We start from the raw sequence: 15,281 nt of genomic DNA, 5'->3' as shown, positions 1-15,281 counted from the left end.
GATTTCAGGTTTTGTTCTGCAGGTTTGCCATTTGTGTTCGTTTACAAAGAGACATTTATTTAGCTGTCTCCGGTGGTGAAAAACAGCTTATCTCTCATTTTACTTCTATTTCTGTTACTTTTTTTTGTCCTACTGCCTTTAGCTCGTTAACTAGCGTGACAATGTTGTTGCTTTACGATAGAAAGTCGTCTTATAAATCCAACCAGCGCTTCGGAAAGCTCGTAAATAGATAGCTTTTAATGCTAACGCTAACATCATGTTGCATTAATGCTCTTCTTGTGAAAAAGTGATATTAATAGGACTCTTAAAATGATGTTTCCTGCTGGATTAATAACTTTACGTAACGTCACGTCATTACTGCTTATCATCACTCATTTACCTCCTCGCCCGTTAGTGCTCCCAACTGAGGCTCCTGCCTCCTCACATTGTGCTCCCTTGCTCCCTTGCCTCCTCGGCGGGCCCCTGGGTGCTGCTGCTCCTGTTCTGGGTGCTGACAGGTCCAGCTGTCTCCTCTTTTTTGCCCTTAGCTGTCGCTCATTAATTTCCACCAAAGGCCCCGGAGCGACAGCCCTGCCTCATAGTGACCATACTTGGAAAAGAGGTAGTCAACAGGCGAACGAAGCGCGCGCACACACAAACAAGGGGACACCTAAGTCATATACAAGAATGGATACACAACATGTGCATGGCGAAATTTGTCTTTAGTCCCACAGATAAAATTAAATACTGCGCTTTTTGTTGACGCTGAGCAGATACTAAATAAGAAAGACAGACAGAAGAAGAGAAAACATCAATAGAATTAATGACTGCATCACTAAAAGCAGGTAGACAGAGAAGTTAAGAGGTTAAAGATTAAGGATTTAAAATGACCAGGAAGAGTCTGATCCCTCAACTTTGTCCTGGTTTCATGGACCAAACTGGATAGAGTTACTACATGGAGGCAGCTTTCCAATAACATATGTAAATAATAAAATAGTAGTTAGAATAATAATAATATTTATTAAACTGTGCCTCAGAAAACGCAACGACATTGAGCAAGATTTTTCTGCACTGCAACAGGAGTCAGCATTTATTAGGATTTATTCTGAAATAAAGAACAAATCTTTTCCCTAAATTTGATAAATGATTTCTGGAGGCCTTGACTGGACTTCTATACTTTTAAATCATTATCTACACACAAGAAAAACAGCTGTATCCCTGCTGCTGTAAAAAACAAAAGGAGAAATTTCATCATCTGTAATATATACCAGCATAAGAAATGGTACACATTGTACAGTGCAAACTGTAAATGTGCCGGTTAGAGTTTCCTCCTGCAAATAGAACATATGATATTAAATTATGTGTGCGTGTCGGTGTTAATCACAGCCTCAGCTGGGCCACGCTCCCGGCGCTCTGCCTCTTCAAGCAATGTAAATTAGATCTGTTAATGAATGTTTTCTTTCATCACATGCAAGTGCAAAGTAACTATGCCATCTATGCCCACCTTGCCTCTCCATTTACTGCCACAGTGTGCCAAGCATTCAGACTAAATGAAAATATACACGGGCTGAACCATCCCTGGCATCCCCTCTTAACAAGCTGCAGAAGCACTGCGAAGCACGGCTGCTATGCTGCAGGGAATCTTGAGAATCCTCGCGTTGAGACCCGCGGGCTCTCGCAGCTTTCACTATTATCAGGCTGATCACAGGGGGAGAGAGCCACGTCGCCATCCGACAGCAATCCAGGCGAAAAGTCAAAAATCTGGAATTTATGAGCTACGTTACCTTTTCCATCAGCTTTGTAAACGTCAAAAGATGCTTGGAAGGTGGCGGGATTGAGGGAATGTTTCAATGATGAATTTGTTTAAGGCAAACTGTCGGCTCATGGAGGCTGCGATTCGTGATTTATGAGGGAAAAAAGACCAAACAACACTTGGCAGTTATGTAAATCTAGCAAATAATGCAACAGAGGCGATAAAAGTTATTTCAGACTGCTTGAGACAAATTTCAAATCATTTAAAATATGTGTGAGTTGTTGCTCACTTGCATTTCAGAATTTCCATCTATATTTGTTCTGTAAATCACTTTTTTAGACCTTTAATTACACCTCAGGAGCTTCCAATTTGAAGCTGTTTGTCACAGATTTTAATTGAAGTAAAATGTACCAAATTTCTTTTAAAAAAATAGCAGCGCTGAGATAACAGATGACAGAGGACCTTGTTTGTGTAACTTTGTGTATTCAGTTTGCTCTTTATAAGGACAAAGTGTGTTTTACTTGTAACTTCACAGATTTATTGTTTGACATTTTTGTCTATCAGTCGTATTTATACGTTGTTCAAAAAAATATCGTCCATATTAGAAGGAGCAGGTTTTTAATTTGTGCACTTGTAATTTCATTTGTAACTGTTGCTTTGCGATGTGCGTGACGGCCACTAGAACATTTCAAATAGCAAATTTAAGCGAGACTTATTTTGCTGTTGCTGTTGCAGCATTCGGGTTGTGATTGATTGGATGTGGTGATGGATCCCAGTCAGACGGCCCCCCCCTCAGTTTTCCTCCAGTCATCATGTCCGTATAACTGACATGGTAACAGCTCAACTCAGCAGCCGTCGGTGTAAACTCAAAGCAGCAGAATTGAGATGATGGTGGAGACGGCGGGACGTTCGGCCCAGAAACCTTAGCAGCAGCTCCTGTATGAGGTTACCGGTGTTAAAACTGTGCCACATTCGTCAGATTGTGTCCCGCATGACACGGATTCCTGACACAAATCCTCGGTTGGTGTCTCAATAAAAAAGTGAACGGCGCAGTGTATAAACGAGGAATTCTGGTCTTGCAGCGAGGAGGAGGAATTCACAGCTTGTCACAGTTCATTTCTGAATGAGAATATGAGACACAGTTTCACATCAGTTTGATTGTGTGGAGATAGAGAGAGAAGCAGCAGTGCTGTGGAAATATCCCCCATCATTCATCCACCCGTGTCCAAAAGTTCCCACACATACCACAACATAACTGGCATGAAATTTAGCCACTCAAAAGATTTATGCCACCTCATTGTTGTTGAGGACACGTCTTATTCCAAATGATTAAATCAGCCGGTATTTAATTTTCTCTCTTTGCTATCAGCCATCATGTTTTTCTCGCAGTCCTGGTCAGAGTTTCAAACAAATCTAATTATTTTTTTACTAATAATTTTATTTTATTTTATATTATGCTTTGAGTTAAAGAAGCTCTGAAACTATTGAATGTTGCAGCTGCAGAAAGACCAAAGTAAAGTTTAGTTCTTGTGTAAAACTGTAAACAGCAGAGCAACGTTAAATATGACAGAAAGAAAGGAAACATAAACAGAAGACATGGGAAAACATTAGAATAAGAAGGGACATAAAAAATGAACATTGCGTGTTCACTTTTTAAAATGCTAATGTTAGCATGATAGCATCACAGTATGTTTAATGATTCTTAGCATCAATTAATTATTCATATATATATATATATATATATATATATATACCACATTAAACCATCTTAAACATTTTTCCTTTTTTAAAAAGAAGACACTTTTATTAAAAAGTATTCCATTGTGGTTTTTTTTTCACTGTGTCATATATCCCGGCGCTAACTGACGTAGCATTTGCTGCTGAAGACGTCACAACCAATCTGACATTTTGTCTCATGATGGAGAAATATCGGAAATGGGAATGACCAGAAAACTGTTTCTGTGACATCACAGCATGCTCAAAATATAATTTCCTCTTTGTGATATTTACTTTTAATTTAGCAGGCTAGCATGCTAGTAGTTGCTGACGGAGCAGAGCTGAGGCCTGATGGGAATGAGATCGGTTTGGCAGGTTTGACCCAAAGACGTCTGAACACAGTGATGCTGAAATAAAAGTCCCTGGACCCATAACACCGACCGACAACATGAAGAGTCGGTCAAAATAAGAGACTACGTTTCCCTCGGAGACTGTCTTTTCACCTGGGGACATTTGTCTCCAAGTCAGGGTCACAGGATCTGCACGGCTCCTTCTATTATTACCAGCAGCCTGGTTCGTTTATGTAACCCCACCTCCAGCTCACCAAGACCAACAGTTTATAAATAATCTCCTCAGCCACTTAATCCCTTTAACCAAACACAGAGACATGATCTGTCTTCTGCAAATTACCTCCAAACTTAGCTTGACTGTGTATTTTTTAATTCTTCACAACTCTTTCTTTTTTTGTTATTTGACATATACTTTTTGCCTTCAAGTTGCAACTTTCTTTGATATTTCTCCCCAAATGTTTGCCAGCTCCTGTTTTGGTAATTATCAATATAAAATGAAGCGATTACCACAACGCAGATTTGAGCCGGAAAAGCAGGTGTTTCATCTGTTACCTACCTGTTGATTGTCCGAGAGATTTTTTTAATGGCCGTGTTTCTGTAGCGGCGAGCTGCAGCACCTGTGGGTGGTGACGGGGAGGAAAAGAATCTGAGGAGATGTCTATCAGCAGGACAAGCCATAACTTTTAATATGATATTGTCGCTTCGCCAGCTTGATCCGGTTTCACTATTTAGAGTTTGTGTGTGTGTGTGTGTGTGTGTGTGTGTGTCTGTGTGAGCTTAGGTCCTATGACTGGCAACAAGACTCTTCTGTCAACCATCTGACCACCATCTTGAAATGTTTAGGGATGAGGTCAGACTCCTGTTTTCTGTGTGTGTGTGTGTGTGTGTGTGTGTGTGTGCGCGCATGTGAGGGACAGTGAGAGAGAGCGAGAGAGAGACACCTGCCTCCAGTGTGACAGCTCTATGAGCGTCCTCATGAATCACAAGTCATGTGGCTCATCTCATGTACCCAAGTTAGAAATGGCCCTGAAATCTGGTTGTGTGTGTGTGTGTGTGTGTGTGTGTGTGTGTGTGTGTGTGTGAGTATGGCAGGCACAAAGTCAGAAGTTCAATCTTGGACTGAAATCTGTTATAGCCATATTTTTCCTTTTTGGCTAAATCATTTAGTCTCTGTTATGATTGCTGGTCATTGTGGCGACTGTAGCTGTTTCCGGAGTTGTTTCTTTATAATGATGGCAGTTGTCAGTAAAAAGTACTTAGTTGTTCCTTTGGTTTTGTTTCCGAAGGCTTCGCCGTCGCACTTTGCCCTCAGGACAAACAGCTGACAGAAGTGTAAAAACACTTTTCTGTGTCGTCAGCACCGAACGAGACGAGACAATCCATCGTGAAGACGGTAACCAAACATGCTAATTAGGATGCTCCTTTGGGGATTTCTGATTATGGCGCACATAATTTTAATTATCCATCCAGCTCTCCATCCACTGATCCTGACCCCCTGTCACTTCTTGCTTTCATACCTCTCTGTCTAACCTGTTGTTGATTAGCTGAATGGGTCTGGAGGATAAAGGCGGAAGGGGCAGCAGCTACATTCCTCTTCCCAGGTGTCAGGCTCTGGGGCTCAGTGGGAAGAAGAAGCGGGATCATCATTTGTTGGGGAAATATATTCCATCACCCGGGAGTTTGGCTTTGGAAGCTGTCGCTAAGAAAGTCATCCAGACCATTCAAGGAGCACAAAGGCAGTAGTTATGCAAGCCAAAAGCAAAGCATTTGATGAACATTTCTCGCATTTCAGCTTTGCTCCTTTCTGCGGTTGTGGATGCTAAACTGAAAACGGTTTTTGTTTTGTATCCATCCCGACTCTCACGTCTCAGCATCACCTCATCACCTCGCAGGATGCTCTTAATTAGAACTGTCTTGTTAGCTCTATCTTCCCCGCTCCTTAATTGGGAAGAATCATCTTCACCCTCCTTCCCATTGTCCAGCTGTGAAGAAAAGGTTTGCCTTTCTTGTCATTTACTCATTTTTTCTTTATGATAAGGAGCTTTTTCCCCCCGTCTTCTTCTTCTTCTTTTGTTGAAGGTTTTCTTTGAATTGGCAGATAAAGAAGGAGAGGAAAAGAGAGAGAGACTGGGTGATGAAAAGACCCACATTCACCAAGAACACAGGAGCCACCTGATAAATTGGCTTGTTAAGAGGAGAAAGATCTCTGTGACATATTCCTCCCATTCAGAGGCAGCAACACAGGTGCAAAACAGACAACGGGCAAATGGGAATCAATCAAATCACGCAATAGCTGATGCTTGTATTGGTATACAAATGCTGCCGGCCGCGCGGCTGGGGTCGGGAGGGGGAGGGGGTTGATCAATTCAATTTTTAGTTGTATAGACAACAACTTGAGCGATTGCTGCATGTGCATAAACACACTTAGACACACAGCAGCCGACTGATAGAAATCAAATGTTTAACAGGGCAAGGAGGGTCTAACACACATCCAGCCCAAGGCCAATGTCTTGTACCGTGTGAATTGGAGAGTCGGGGCAAAAAAAAGCAGCAAATAAAGGGTTTATGTGTGTGTGTGTGTGTGTGTCTGTGCACCCTATTACCCAGACACATCCAACATTGTGCGGGAGGATGACTCTGTGTTGTGAATACTAGAAGACAGCGAGAGCGTGTTTGATATCTGAAGGGACAGAAACAAAGGCTGACAGACATGAGGGGGTTAAGGGTTTGACAAATGGAGGGAAACACGGGGGATGGATGATGGAGGGGAGAGAGGGAACGCTATATAAAGGGGCGGACAGCGCTTCTTTTCTGTCAGTCTCCAAGCAACTCACAATAGAAGGTCAGAGAAAAAGGAGAGGAGAGAGACGATAATACAGAAATACAGAATACTCCTTCATTCATCCTCAGGCAGACAGGTAGGCAGGCAGACTGACAGGTATGCATGGCAAACACAAACACACACTCACAAAGTGGACTTTTACACCCAGCCTGGCACTAAACACGACATTAAAATCAAAACATACAAATTCGGGAGCGGTAATTGGATTTTTCTGGTCCCCCAACCAAAGATTTGACAGGACTGATACTCACACCAAATCATTTTTTTATACAAAAATGTGCAAATACATGAAATTGCTTTTAGTGATACAAAAAAGCACTAAAATTCGCAGCAATTAACAATGCAACACAAGTCTATTTTCCCATAATTTAAAAAAGGATGAGCCAGCCGTTATTTCATCTTTTTAACCAATAAGGAATAACAAAAGTAGAATTTTCAGCTTTTTTATGTGACCGCAGTTTTATTTTGCCAGTTCAGCTACGTTTTTTTGCTTTTATTTTTATTTGCTGTATTCTACCTGCAGTGACAGTTTTATATGAATTTGCTGTTCTTTTTTGAAGTATTTTGGACACTGTGAAAGTGCATTATAAAAAAAAAAAATAATAATTAAAAAAAGATAACTTTTCCAAAAGCAGAATCCAGAAAATGTTATAGCAACATTCCCTGCATGTCTGAATTACATTGAAGTAAGAATGCAACTACACAGAGACCACTCACAACAACTATTTTAACCTGTGAGGTCAGCTGCTAGCCAGTTGTGAGTGCTAGTAGATGTAAAACAAAGTTTTACTGCTGCAACAGAACTAACGCACTAATAGCTAACAGTGAATTTGCTAATAGTTTGCATCTCCAATCCTTCAAAGTTCAGCTATTAAGACTGTTTGTTACAGAGCATTGCACAAAATGTATTTTGTATCAGTGTCACCTCCAAGAATAGATCCATTGATGATTTAAGATCCCAGTACTCTTTTTTTCAGACAGTTATCTCAAATAAACATGACTGAAAACACCCAACATAAAGTTACAAATGAATAAAAATAAAAAATAAAACTGAAACAAGAAGGGGCCTCAGATTGATCCGAGAGGAACACCACAATGAAATTACCATTATTAGTATCGCCATACTGAGATGACTGTCGCCCAAAATGAAACGCTTCTTTCAAAATGAGATCTCACGAAGAATGCTATAAAAAGTATACATTTACATTAACGTCCTTGGACTTAAGTGAATTCCCTTTAATTTTTCATTCTTACATTCACATGATCATAACGCTGTATTGCAGCTATTCCATGTTGTTGTTGTGGAACAGGCTGGAGCTGTGCAAAGATAACACAGAAGGTGTAAAATGTGGACCTGTTATCCAAATGTTCACGTAAAAATAAAAATAAAAATAAAACTTTGCTTACATTTATTCAACTCTCCTCTAGAAATCTACTACTAATTTGCTGGATTAGGATTTTTTTTTTAAGAAACAATCTAATTCATCTCTGCTGAAGTGAAAGAGGTTTTTCTGTCAGCAGCTACAGCAGGATTGCTTTCCTTTGGTATATTTATGCTTCGCTTGAGGTCCAGAGAAGGGTTAGAATAGGTGTTAGGGGTTAGGGTTTGAATAGAGAGGCAAAAATCTGCAAATTAATACATTTTTAATCACAAATTAGTGACATAAAATAGAGAAAGATGATGATCATTTTCAATTAGCCCAACATAATGTCTTCAAATGTCTTGCCAAATGTCCGAAAATCTTTAACATTTATATCACAGAAAAACTATAAAAAAAGAATATGATTCCTGTTTGTGGTTTTGTGGAAGTGTCTTTCATTTTGCTGCTCACCGCCAAAAAAAATCTATCAGCAACGCTAACATCTCAAAAGTGTAAAAGCTGATATTTTCTGTGTGTCTGAAGTGAAATCCACCCACTCATCCCACCATCTCTCCTCCCATTCAAGTCTGCATGAATGGCATCAGCTTGTAAAAGCTCATTAAAAAGGAGACAGGAATCAGGTTTTAATTTGGAGGAGAAAAAAAGCGAGAAGAATGCACAAAGTTTCTGTAATAGTTTGAGTGTGATGGAAGTAAAAAAGGTGAGGAGTGTATGCTTCATATAAGCATTGTCGCTACATCAAGGTTGAGATCTACGGAACATGAATGGTTCCTGTTTTGATTTGACAGATTTGAAATTCCACTCATTCAATTTCTTTGATGTAAAACTACAGTAAATAAAAAGAAGGACAAACCATCCAGTGCTGCAGAAAGAAACTATGAAGGGGAAAAAAAAAACATTTAACTTTTGTTTAATATCAAATCATCCTGCTGGATGCCACAGTTTCAGAGCCTTTTACCAGAATATACACCACTGAGGTTAACTAGCTGTTTTAATTCAAATAAAGAGGAGAAAACTCAAATCAAAATGCAGATCAGCATCATGATGAGCTCATCATACGTATCAAACAAGATGCTGTAGAAGTGCCAAACCTGAATCAGCTTGTTTTAATTCGGTTCACGTTGATTCCACCTGAGTCAAACTTTCCCATAGATTTCAATACAGTCTGACTTGTTGAAGCCACCCCATCATGGTTTCAGACTTTTGTCGTTCATCCAACGTGGCTCCTGAGCATTGTGGTGTAAAGTGTTGCTTCCCTGTATCTGTCACACCTCGCTGTATGAAAGTCTGCGTCTCTCGTTGTCGATCGTACAAAATGTAACCAATAAATACACTTGTATGACAAAGTTATGACAAACGCACAAAGGCAAAGGTTTCCCAGTGTCATTCAAATAAAAGATGTCCACAAAGAGTAGCCAGGGCTTTTATGATGGATGTTTTTAAGGGCTGAATACAAACATTGTGATCAAAGAATAGTTCCTTTTTCCCTTTTTGTGTGACTCCTGTTGCTCACTGCCGCAGATGGACTTGTTTACCTTGAGGAGGCATTTTGGTCGTGGTGTTTTGAACCATGTGAGAAGAGTGAAGCAATATGCTGTCTATTCAGATTGGAAATGCTGTTAACTGGGGGGGCAAGTTCCTTTATTATTGCGTCCCCTCAGATGCCTGCACTGTTTTAAGTCACAGGATGCAAGACCGCTCATTCAGGAGGAAGAAAACGCTTCCTTTCAGTTCAATATTGTACATTTAACCGATAATGTGGACAGTTTTATCAACGGCAGCTTTGCTTTATGTCTTAAAGAAAACATTCATACGCTAAACACACACTTCAGAGTGAATGTGACAGATATTTCTGAAAAGTCATATAAAAAAAATTAATTACAAGGCCGCACAACAGCCGGGAAAACAGAGACGGCCGCTGAAAAGCAGAAAGCTGCCACAATTTAAACTCTGAAATGAAATTCAACTTTGACGTGATGAAGTAGCTATTGAAGTGCAGTTAAGGACATAATTAGGAGTTTTGTGAGCATCTGTTGGTCTCACCAAGGTGAGTGAAGTCAGGGAAGAGTCTCATAAGAGCAGAAGCCACTGAAGTCTTTTCTGCTCTTTCTGTGAGAGACAGAATCGACTGTGGCAAATAATTTCCTGCTTTTACAGCGTGAGGATTGTATTTCTGTGTTCGCACGTTACGTGGCAAAATTGTATTCAGACACACTCACGCTCAAATGTCAGCCAAGTATTCATCTGCCAAAGCCAAACTACAGTATGAGAAAAATGTTTATCACACTATTTTAGAAAATCAATTTATTGAAAATAAGGAAAGAATTGGAAAGAAAACTTCTTTGTATATGAATTAAAACTTAAAACTCGTCATGAATCTGACAGTATTTATTTATTTATTTATTTATTTTTTACATAAAAAAGCCCAAACCAACACTGAATATATCTGTCTAACAAATTCTGTGTATCCGCAGTCTGATAACTGACCCCCCTGTTTTTGTTCTGATTGCTACAAAACATCAGCAACACACTGCGAGTTATTTCTGTTTAATCAGTGCGACACACAACTTTCTGCTGCCGCACAAGAAAACATCAGAAAACCAAAAATGGATTCATCCAGCTCTGAAAACATTTTTCCTTTTTTCCACCCAGGTGTGATCCTAACTTTTCATTAAAGCTGTTTTAAGAAAATAATGAACAACCAATAAAAATTAAATAGCATATCTGAAAGACCTAAAATTTGATTGAAGAAACCAAAAAACCCGTGGGATTGGAGCTGATATGACGTGTCTCTGATATATCTGATTATTCAGACATTTTAATTAAATATTATATATGTAAACTATTTATTTTGGATGTATAGTATTTATATTATTTATACACATAAACTCAAACATGCAGACTTTTCAGGACCCAGTACTGATCCTTGTGGGGCTCCACATTTAACCTTCATACTCATGCAACTGTCTTTAATTCACAAGTCTTTTTTCTTTTTTGTTTTTCAAGCAGAGTTTCTAATTCTGTGGAGAAAATGCTTCACTGTCTAATGAATGTGCCATCGTCTGACTCACACTTCTTCGCACTGACCGGTTATAAAACACTTGATTTGACAAAATACAAGCTGTGGTTTGTCTAATCTGCCGTTGATGCTCAATTCTGGGAGATTTTTTGAGGAAGCCAAATGGCTGCAGACTGTATTTTCAATGAGAAAACATTTGCTTTGGGAATTCAAAAAGTTTTATCGAACAAAACATTGATCTTTGCCGAAAAACTCCACTTGAAGCTGTTTCCTGACTGTTGAGACACTGAATAGGCCAACAATAATAGCAACTACCTGGTTGTGTAGAAATATACCCCCCTAGTTTGTTCAGTTTTGATTTTTGAGGTTGTGTTGATTAAATCAGCTGTAATGATCTCAAGTACGGCTGAAGACTGCACTGATTTGTGATTTGTTGTTTGTTACATAAATGCTAAAAAAATTCAAAAGACTTTAAAATGAGGGGAAATCTAATCTTTTCTTATTTAGCCACTGTAAACTGTTTGGCCTCGTAGAGTCTGAAATAATCTGACTTGTCCAAAGGTCTCCCTTCTCAAGACAACTTGTTACAGAAATAAGAAGATTCAAACTCAAATTTAAACAGATCACATTTTTTCTTCAAAAGCATCCAACATCTGGTTTCATGCTTTAGTGGCTAAGTCTGATGATTATATTAAAATGACATTTATAGGACAATAATCTTAAATTCTATAGGGAACATTTGAATTGTTTTTGCTGTAATTAGTATTTGTGTGTCTTTGCAGTGTAAACCTAAATAAGCAAAGACAAAAAGCAGGATGTGGACTTTGAGTGAGCTGCTCTTAAAGCCAAACAAACCAACTTTTGCCTGCATTCAGCCTCCGACTCCTCAGTTCCCGTACAGTTTGATCTCAGATGCCTCCAACACTGACGGGAGTTTAAAATGAGAGTTTGCTGCCCTCTGATGGTCTTCTGGAGAAGGACCAGCTCAGGCAGAATATTCCTGGTTCCTGGTTAACAGCACTAAAACAATGTGAAACCTTTGAATCTGGATCGGACAGTTATCATAGACAGTCTCAATCAAATAAATCAGTCTTTAGTTTTGTTGTTGTTGTTGTTCACCTCTAAAACACTCGTTTCATCCACTGAGTGCTTCAGGCCTTCAGCCCAGTCGAACCTAATTTATAGTTTTAATATTACATCATCGTAGTTATACTTATCAAGCCTGAACTTTTTGGTCGTACTCATCGTCATCATCACAGCCTCGCTTTTATCCCCAGTCTTAGTTTTAGCTCTAGTCACAGTTTTGATGTTGTCAACTCAACTCTTCGTCCAGCTCTCCCTCAGCTGCTCATGAAAGACGATGTTCTTTTGGTGGTGCGTTACAAACTTAAAATGCTCGTAAGCTTTGTTAGGAAATATTCATTTTCCCTTATTTTATCAAAGTATTGATAATTTCAACTGAATCCTAAAATGTGTTAAACTATTACCTGTTGTTGGTCTGTTTGCTGATTCTGGATTACAATAGTTGTAATTCATTTCTCAGTTAATCTCAGCTGTCTCCTTTTTTGAATGTTACAGCATTAATTAAACCAATTCATTAAATTTAGGACCTGATATTTAGGGATACAAGGAACAAACAGACAATTTATTGAGGTAAAACTGAGTTTTGTTCATGACTGAGAGTCAGACTTCAAAGTTTTTTATAATTATAATTATATCTGCATCACACTTTTTTTTGAAGATAATAAGATAAAGCTGGTTTTAGACAACTGTCCTGCTGTTCATGTTTACCATTAAATTGACCATAAAGTATTTTCTCACTGCGGCTACAACAGGTACTTCTGTATGAGAGGACAGCCTTACCTGCAGGACAGCCTGTATTTCACACACACACACACACACACACACACACACACACACATAGTGCAGCTGCCTCGATCGGCTCTAATGCAAAGTTCTGGTTAAACATTGGCCCAAAGTTTGCCTTCGGCCTTCTGTTGTTTTTACACTAAAGGTCCAGCAATTGTTGCAGACATTATTGACTTAGTAATTAAAGTATTTTAACGTGGGGATTCTGTAATCATTACATATGCCACCATCTGTCCCTGCGCCGCTGCATGAGCACCTAAAATGGATTTTTCCTCCTGAGTAGATAACGTATAAAAACCAATCGAGATGGGAGGAGGGAGGACGGACACGTCACCACCATTCATCTGGAACTGTCAGAATTGTACCAAAATGTGTTTGGATCTATTCAGATTAAGTTGAATATCCTGTTATGATGGTAATGTTGTTGTTGTTTTTTTCTCTCTTTAGTGTAAACAAATTCATTTAAATTAATTTAAAAACAGCTCATCTGTTATGGAGCTGGTGTGATTCATTTGTAACAGAAAGAAGTTGAATTGAACTGTTGTTTAAGAGTTGTTGTTTAACGTTGTTTAACGTTGTTTAAAAGAGGCTGTCTGGTGCAAATAAAAAGATAATTCTCTCAGTCCAAACTAAAGTATGTGGAGCACTGAGGCACATTTGTTGGAGAATTCATATATTGTCTTTAAATTAAATTAGCTATAATTTACTGTATAAAATAATATTCAGCAAGACGCTTACACAACAATTTGTTGTGCGTTCATGCATAAGCCTTTTTAAGGCAAAATGTAGTAATACGGTTAATTCCTTGATGGATAAAGTTCAGTGTTTTTCTATGCCGGTGTGTTTTATGTGTCAGAAGAGCCAATCCAAACAAACTGATGCTTGAATCTTTTTTGATCTTCTGGTTTTATGATGTCCCATCTGGTCCTGGACCAACAAACTCAAGAGGAGACATATTTTCATGTTTCCCCGTCGTCACCATGGTGTGATATTAAAAGCTCACTCACAGACATCACCCACCTCCCCTCCTCCCCCCACCCATCCTTGTTGGTTCTCGTAACATTTCGTAAACACGATTATCTCGCTCATATCTCGCTCCATTGTGTTGCAGAGAGACCAAATAATTACAAATAAAAAGCTTCCAACTTTGATCTCCGGTCTTCGATTGTGCTTCTGTCTGCGAGCTCGGTCATTAAAGAGTCGTGTGTTTCGGTGTTTTGACATGAAGTCTTTGAATCGGAGGAGATAAAGATTCCATTCTGTTATTGACCCAAAGTCAATCTGCTGCAGAGGCCAACAAAAGCAGGAACACAGACTGTTCCCTGCTCTGTTTTGTTCCGTATTTCTATTATCAGTGAAAAGAAAAAGAAAAGCTACAACCAGGTCCGTGTTGTCTTTAAAAAAAAAGTATTGGATGGGATGGTTGTATTGTCCAAATCTCACCAAAATGGATAATTTTGTATTTCCATTATTTTGCGATTAGAACTTGTCATCCAGCCCAACAGCTGCTGGATGGGCGGCCATGAAATTTGGTGCAAGCTCTCGAATTCCCTGACTTATAAAATGTGAAAGCTTTTTTACGGTCCATTCACTTTATTGAATAAATTTCTTCGTGTCACCAGCCGGGCCATTTGTACGGCACATGCTTATATTTTTCTATCATCTGTTTCAGTGGTTGAAAATATTTTTACTTCATTTCATTTTCAAATCTAAATTTAATGGAAGTATTTAGTTTATCTTGACAAAGCAGTAAGCATATTTCAAATAAAGCAGACACATAAATTTAAATTATCGTTTTTCTTTTTCCCAACACATCCAGTCTCCTGTGAAGTAAAACTGGAAAACCTGAATGATGGCAGTCCAGTCCCTGAACCCTTTTTACCCAAACAAGCCAAAAGGAAACTGTTGTTTCTGCAGCATAACTTCCTGTGAGGGCTCCTCCTAGGATCTGAGATTTTACGATCTGCATCATCGAAAACGCAGTATGTCTGAGAGCATTTTGTTTTCCTCGGCTGTAAGGAACACGCTTTTTCCCTCCAAACCTGGAGGCCCCTCGAGCATCATGTCAAAACAAAATGTGCTTGTTTCTTTTAGTATCTCAAAATCGGGGGGGAAAAAAAAACGACAAATGCTCACAGAAGTGAAGGACGAATAAATATCTGTGTCATAAATTGTGTATTTTTAATAATCCACATTTTCATAGAAATAAATATCTTTGCTTCGCTCCTCTCACTCTGGTACAATACAGCGGTGATTGAAACGGTCGCCATGAAGGGCGTCCCTGGTTAAAGATGTCTTTTAACATTACTAACGTTCATACTGTACCCACAGACCGGACGTCCCGTGATCGGACCATCCAAAAGGAGCTGTA

Source organism: Echeneis naucrates, chromosome 24 (assembly GCF_900963305.1).
Source record: "Echeneis naucrates chromosome 24, fEcheNa1.1, whole genome shotgun sequence".
NCBI lineage: Eukaryota > Metazoa > Chordata > Actinopteri > Carangiformes > Echeneidae > Echeneis > Echeneis naucrates.
The sequence above is the reverse complement of the archived record's forward strand: the minus strand, read 5'-3'. Positions refer to the sequence as shown.